Raw genomic sequence first — 7,840 nt, forward strand, 5'->3', positions numbered from 1 at the left:
ACATTTTTACGGGATACTTAAAGTAAAGTCTCATATATTATCATCATTATGTAAATAATGCAAAATGGGGTAGTGGAACATTGTAAGACTATGGTAGGTTAAATTTTGCAACTTTTACTATTGTGATATACAGTATGTATGTAAACTGATGGTTTGGAAAAGTTTTGTGTCTTATGACGATTTGCATTGTCAGTGGAATAGGCTAAATGGGGAAAAAGGGGTAATTCGTCTTTAATTTAACTTTAAGAATGTTATAGCATGGTCTATTTTTTTAAATAGTTTATTTGCCTTCCCCTTCTGTCTTTCTCCAGATTTTAAATGGTGGTTACTGACCCCAGCAGTCAAATAACCAAGGTTGGATTTGCAATTGAGATGCCCCAAGGCTGACTGCCCCCTCTAGCACCATAATGCCCTTCCTATCCCCCAATGCACGTCTAGTGAAGCGTGGGTCAGAAAAACCTCAACTTGCACCTGACCCTAGTCCTCAAGACCTTAAGCCACACCCGACCCTAATCTACTAAATATTGGCAATGTAGAACCCACACCCAACCCAGACCCGCATCTTTCTGCTTTGCATGCTTCTTCCACATGCACTTCTGGTTCCAAGTCAGAGGAGGGTTGTACTTCTCAAATCTGATCTGCACCCAACCTGAACGGTTGGTCCCAAATTTTGAGGGCCAGATTTGTGTCGAGGCTGCAAAGGCCCAGGCCTAGAGTGGCACAAATTCAGGGGCAGCACGCCCTCAAGCCACACTGAAACTTTGCTTGCATACAGAACATTGGGTACCGGAGGCACAGAAAACTTAAGTGCGTCCTTGCCCTGCTGCTCCATATGTGAGTTAAATGGACGTGCATGTGTACCAAGGATGGGGGGGGGGGTATGGCAATGGGGGAGACATTGGGGGCCATGTTAACAAATCTGGCCCTGTAAATTTCAACCCGAACCCACCTGATCCACAGGTAAACCCATGGGTACTGCTGGTTTCAGGTCAAACCAGACATCACATTATCCAAACCTCTATTAAAGGCACACACATTAATATTATCCCCCACTATCTGCCTATAATCTTCTCCAATATATTTAAAAAGTAATCATGTCCCCTGTCAAACACTTTTTTATTGTTAGTGTAATGTGATTGGGATTAAAAAACTTAATTAATGACCTTTTGAATGCTGAAGAAACACTTTCAGGTCATGCCAGGCTTAAAAATCATGTTAATCATGATGTTAATTCTAATTATGTTTTTTTCTGCAATCACTGTGTTGTTAAAGTTAAATTTTAATCCATCAGCCCCAAAACATTTTTTCAAGGGCTAAGTGGCCTATTATTTTTGTATCTTTTGCCTGTATGCATGCTCAGCCTGGTATTCAGCCATCATCTCTATTTGTTTTTGTAATTAATACTGGCATTGAAATAAACTTTGGCTAGTTACTAAAACTATGTATGAAGTTGCATAAAGCAGTGTAGTTGTTGAAACATATTATTTGCTTTAGCTTTGGAAAAATCTGCATCCCGTGTTATTATTATTATTATTATTATTATTATTAACATATACATATATTTAAAGAACCAACTTATTTTGCTGTGCTGTAACAATAAATGTGTGTATACACTGAACATACAGATTGCATACAAAAAACAACCAATAACCAATAAAAGTAGCAAAAAGTTCTCTTCCCAAAAGGGCTTACTATCTAAAAATAAAACATATTAAAAAAGTACAAATGGCATATTGTTATAGAATATTCATAGTTCATGGCAGGGTTATTCATTCATTTATTCTGTTGTCTTCCCAATCTACAACTTCCAGCACCCAAGAAAATCTGTCCATCACTGACCAGGACACGGCTTTGCTGTGACTTTGTGTGTGTGGTGTTTTGTTGCCCTGATGTGAAGATTCAAGTGCTTATACTCTTTGAGTACTTGAAGAATAAGTTGCTTTAACAAACTTCCCTGAATTACATATTCAAAGATTTTACATCATTTTTTATATACCAGTGTCTAATTCAAACCACTCCCTGGTTGCTAAGGTAAGTTGGGCCCTAGCAACCAGATAGCTGCTGAAATTCCAAACTGGAGAGCTGCTGAACAAAAATTTAAATTATAAAATAAAACTAGAAATAATAAAAAGACCAATTGCAAATTGTCTCAGAAAATTACTCTCTACATCATAGTAAAAGTTACCTTAAAGGTGAATAAAGTCATCAAAATATTTGTTTGTTTATTTTCTTTGTACTGAACAAAGCATGAGAAATGAGCAGAAAACATAAAAAAGACAAACAAAATAATAACCAGTTTAGCAACTCTGGGGATAAGGTAGTATAATGTTTTCCTTGGTCTAGTAACCCATGCTGAATAATAATATGTTGGGTCTAATAATTCTACACTAGACAAGTAAAAGCTACTTAACAGTCCCGGGCAAGCAATCAAAATCATACATATCTCCCATTTTTTTTTATTTTTTTTTTAAATCAATGTAATATATGTAGCAGATTAGTATATTTCCATTTAGTCAGCACTTCCCTTTACTAGCTTTGTGCTTTGGTTACACAATGCACAATGTACAAAGTCTATCTTCTGTATTTGATCAGTCTGGCTTGTTAAGTGTGCTACAAAAAGTGTAAAATGCACCTTGTGTACAGAAATGGCAGTTTGTCCCCTGCTGTGCCCAAATGGCTGCTCACTGGGCAAATACATTGCCTTGCAGCTGTGCAAACTAAAGATATATATGGAAACCAGAGCGGTAAGTGAGAGCTCTGCCTCCTTTCAATGGATAGACGTGTGTGCTATACAACATGCACCCAATCATTCACTGCATGGAAAGAGGGTCCGAACTGACAAATGTAGTGATTGACAGCTAGGCTCAAATTGACCCACTTATAGTTGCCATTTTACAGATGTCAGCTGTTCATTTGACTGAAAAAAACAAAATCAGGACAATGTGCAAAATTCACCCTGGGTGAGTATACAATAATATCCAAAGAGAAGTCAGATTTTACTAGTCTAACCCAGGCAGATAAATCCAAACTCTTGGTCCTCTGAGAACTAGATGTCAATCTGAAAATGTACTGGTGATTTTGAGAAATATTGTGGCTTTAGTGAGACTAAGGGGCTGATTTACTAACCCACGAATCCGACCCGAATTGGAAAAGTTCCGACTTGAAAACGAACATTTTGCGACTTTTTCGTATGTTTTGCGATTTTTTCGGATTCTGTACGAATTTTTCGTTACCAATACGATTTTTGCGTAAAAACGCGAGTTTTTCGTATCCATTACGAAAGTTGCGTAAAAAGTTGCGCATTTTGCGTAGCGTTAAAACTTACGCGAAAAGTTGCGCATTTTTCGCGTAAGTTTTAACGCTACGAACTTTTTACGCAACTTTCGTAATGGATAGAAAAACTCGCGTTTTTACGCAAAAATCGTATTGGTAACGAAAAATTCGTACAGAATCCGAAAAAATCGCAAAACATACGAAAAAATCGCAAAGTACCGATCATTACGAAAAAAACGCAATCGGACTCCATTCGACCCGTTCGTGGGTAAGTAAATCAGCCCCTAAGACTGTGGGAGCCCTGGGAACATGCCTGCACCCTGGATGTTGTAGTGCTCTGTGATTGCACTGATAATAGGTACAAGTATAGAACAAGTGTACAAATGTAGGAAATGCTATGGCTGCACTTGGGACACTGTGTGGCACCCTTTGAGTCCAATGCTATATTCTGTAGATGTACAAGGGAACTGTATGAAATTCTATGGGTACATTGTGGTATGTGACATCATAAATGCAATGGAGATGCAGGCAGCACTGTATTTATGAGAAATCTCAGGGTACTACGTGCAGGCCAGGATGAAAAGTGGAAACATACAGACAACTAGAAGTCCTTTGCACTAACCATTATCAATATATATAGGACATTAAGACATTATGTGCATTAACATATTAAGAAACACCTTCCCTTTAAACAAAACAGGAATTATTTGTACATATATAGCAAGCTGGCCAACTACATCAAAGTCATCCCTTGTCTGGCCAGTCCTACACTCACTTTTATCTGATGCATTAAGAATTCTACTACTTTATTATACATTTATTCATGGGTACAGAGTTTTACATACAATTTACGTGCTTTCAAAGTTATAACTTCTAAATGGTTTCCCTTTTTATTGGCCACCACTTGGATCACATGACCAATGCTAGGCATAATGGGAGCTACAAAATGGAGTTGGTCACTGTTTCTATATACAGTATACACTATAGCAAAAAAGGGAAAGTTGTGCTCACCAAAACAGCTGACAATTATGCCCCTACGGCAGAAATGACTAGAGATGGAGTTCATTGCTATTGCGCTGCTGATAACATCTCTCCTGGCAGGGAAGTATGCATGCCTGCCACGCATGTCAAAGGATGGGGGATTAATTGCAGCAATTGTAATAAACTGCTGGCTGCGACAAGGAGGAAGCAAAAGGTAGGATGTGTAGGGATTTTGGTTAAACTACATGCTTTACAAAAGGCTAATTCCATATGTTCCTTAAAGCGGACCTGTCACCCTAAGAAATAAGTCCAAATTATTTTCTACATTGTTAGTTGAGCAAAATAAACTTTACTTACTCTATATAACTTACTCTATATAACTTGTTTCCTTCCGTCTTGGAATTACTCAATCAAAGCAAGCAGGCAGCTGCCATTTTGTGGGCACTGTTATTAAGGCAAGCTTTGTATCATGCCAAAATCTTGTTTATGTGATAGAATGGGGGGCCAGATGCCCAGGCCCATGCACTGGCTACACAATTAGATGAGGAGGAGGGAGGGGAGAAGTGAGATGTGCAGTGACATCTAGGAAGTGCTGAATGGAAAGCTAAAGTTATTGTCTGCCCCGCCTCTATGCCTAAGGCATAGAGGTGTGGCAAGCAATATATGATTGACAGCTGTGATTTTTAAATGCCTTTATAATGGGTTTGGATGTGTTAATATAAAAATGACTTTGGGTTTCATGTTTAATTTGAACAGGACTTTTATTATACAGATTTTCATGTCTGGGTGACAGGTCCACTTTAAGTAATCAGTTATACTGAACTAATCAAATTATTTTCCACTTTACCCCTTTCAGAAATCTTATGTAGGCTTTCTGTTACATGCTCCAGTGTATAATCACAAAGAGAACAGAACAATTATGTTTTTGAAACATCAAATGGACTGGAGAGACCAATTTCTGAGAGGGGATAGTAGAGAGTAAAGCTGCCATGCAAGGGCTGATGAGAGCTGCCGACTTTGGCCTCTCCAGACAAACCCAGCAGCTTATGGCTCCTGTATGAGGCCCACTGGCATTGGGAGGGCCTGTTTCTAGAGTTATCTTGCAGAGATCTAAGCATTTATGGCCAGCGTAAATATTTTTTTTTTAAAAAAAAGTGTGGACATTCAACTGTTGTATCAAATCCACTAGCTGAATAACCCAAAATCAGTCCATGCCTGAACACCTTTACTTTAAAGACATATGCTTGGTATAAATTGCTCCAGCATCTCTCTCTCCAAGCTATTGTATCTAAACTTGGGGGCACATTTATCTATTTTTTTTCTAATTTATAGAACTGTGTGCATTTTCGTTAATTTGCGCAACTTTTTCAAAATTTACACAACAAAATCATATTGGCGCACCAAGCACAGAAGTTTTGGATTCATTCAAGCTTTGGTATCGTGACTTGCCTTGGGCCAGGTTGGAGCTGCAGAGTGCCATTGATTCCTATGGGAGGCTTCCAAAAACATGCACAGAAGGATCAGAAAGGTTTTCCCGCCATTTATGATCGTTTGGATATGAAAATTTTGTGACTATTGGATCACCAATACGATATTATCGTGACTATTGCGATTTTTTCGTAAGCATTTTCATGACATTTCCGTCAGAAATTTTCATAGCTAATCCGAATTTTACCCATTTCGGGATTCAAACTCGTACTTTGATGAATCTGCCCCTTGGTGTAAACAGGCAGATCCACTTGTTTGGTGATTCTGATGGAGAGCCAAACTACATTAATCTTGTTGCTGGCCTGAATAAGGTCAACATATCAGGAGTGAACCATATTCACAATTTGAATTTGTCCTCAAATGTTCTCCCTATTTCAATAAGGGTGGCTTTCATTAGATTAAATGAATACTGTCATGCTAAAACATGTTCTTTTTTCAAAGAAATAAAAAGTACACCATAAAAATCATGACAGAATTCTTTTAAGCTTACCTGAAAATTCAGGGTCACTTCTAATAAATACATGCTGCAGGGATTACAATTTAAATTGCAGACAATACAGCTCTTCTAGCTGGACTTTCTAGAGATCTGGTAACCCTAGTTACCATACATTTGTGGGTCAATAAGGTGCCAAATAAGTCAAGGTAGATTTGGTGGTCTACATCAGGCAAGATATTAATTTATTATATAACATAGATGCATATTGGTGCTGTAAAGTACATTTATAAAGCAATTATTCTTACTTTACCAGAACACTTTAGAATATTTTAGAATATTTCTGATATGTTTAAAAATATCTTGTTTTCTGAAATAGTAAGGGATTACTAGAATCCTGTTTTATATTAATAAGATATTGCGGGATTATGTTCTAGACTAGCTGCTATTGAATTTGTTCTATCAAATGCAATATATTTATTCCATTAAGATGGGCAGTATATCTCAAACATGCATCCACTGAGCCATGCATGCACAGTGCAAGCAACCGGCCAACCACCAGGTAATATAAGATAAGATAAGTGCTTAATACTATACTGCAATGTTATATTGGAATGGACTCTAACATCTCATCACCTGTGCTTCATCTGCAGACTAATAAGTAACCTTTCAATTGCATATGCAAACAAATGGTGTATTGCACAGAGCTGAACTGGGTGTGTTTGCAGACATTTACCACATGTTGCAAAAAGATTTACTGTTACCTTATTTCTTTACATATATTCCCTTGTGATCTACATGATTATAATGTAAAATAAACTTTCATCCTAGGACTGCAATGTCACGAAACACAGGAAGAAATCACCAGCACTCTGTATTACCAGCACTGTGGTGTTGACCATTTGCTATGCATCGCTTGGTTTAACCCACACAATCCTGGAGTTGGCAAGCTGCTAGAAACAATAAAAAGTCATTATTTGCGCACAAAAAAGGAAAAAAATGGCAGCACACGGTTTACCTTTAGAAATAATATTTTACAAAAAAATGAGGTGGTAGTACCACACTTAGGACAAAATATGTTCACATGCCACATCAAGGCATGCTGAGGGACTAATGATTTTATATGCACTACAGACTGGACTTCATGTGGCATGCAAGCTTACACATATTGCCCAAAGTATGGTACTAACACCTCATTTTTTCTAAAGGCAAACCCTTTGCACTGGCAGTCTTTCATCTTTTTATGTGCAATGTCATCTGTGTCCATATAACCATGGCAAATGGCAATATACTTGCTAGGCATTACCAACCAAAACATTCCTGGGTGAATGGTGTATCCATGGTTTACTAAAGATTAAACTTAAAGGGGCGGTTCACTTTTAGTATGTTATAGAATGACCTATTCTAAGCAACTTTTCAATTGGTCTTCATTATTTATTTGTTAGCGTTTTTGAATTATTTGCCTTCTGCTTGCAACTCGTTGCAGCCAAAAAACTATTGCTCTGTGGGGCTACAGTTTTATTGTTACCTGTAGTAACTTTCTTTTCTATTCAGACCCTCTCCTGCTCATCCAAACTACTCCCTGGTTCCTAAGGTAACTTGGACCCTAGCAACAAAATAACTGCTGAAATTCTGAAAAACCCCTGAACTAAAAAAAAAATAAAA

The sequence above is a fragment of the Xenopus tropicalis genome, chromosome 2, assembly GCF_000004195.4.
Source record: "Xenopus tropicalis strain Nigerian chromosome 2, UCB_Xtro_10.0, whole genome shotgun sequence".
In the NCBI taxonomy this organism is placed as follows: Eukaryota; Metazoa; Chordata; class Amphibia; order Anura; family Pipidae; genus Xenopus; species Xenopus tropicalis.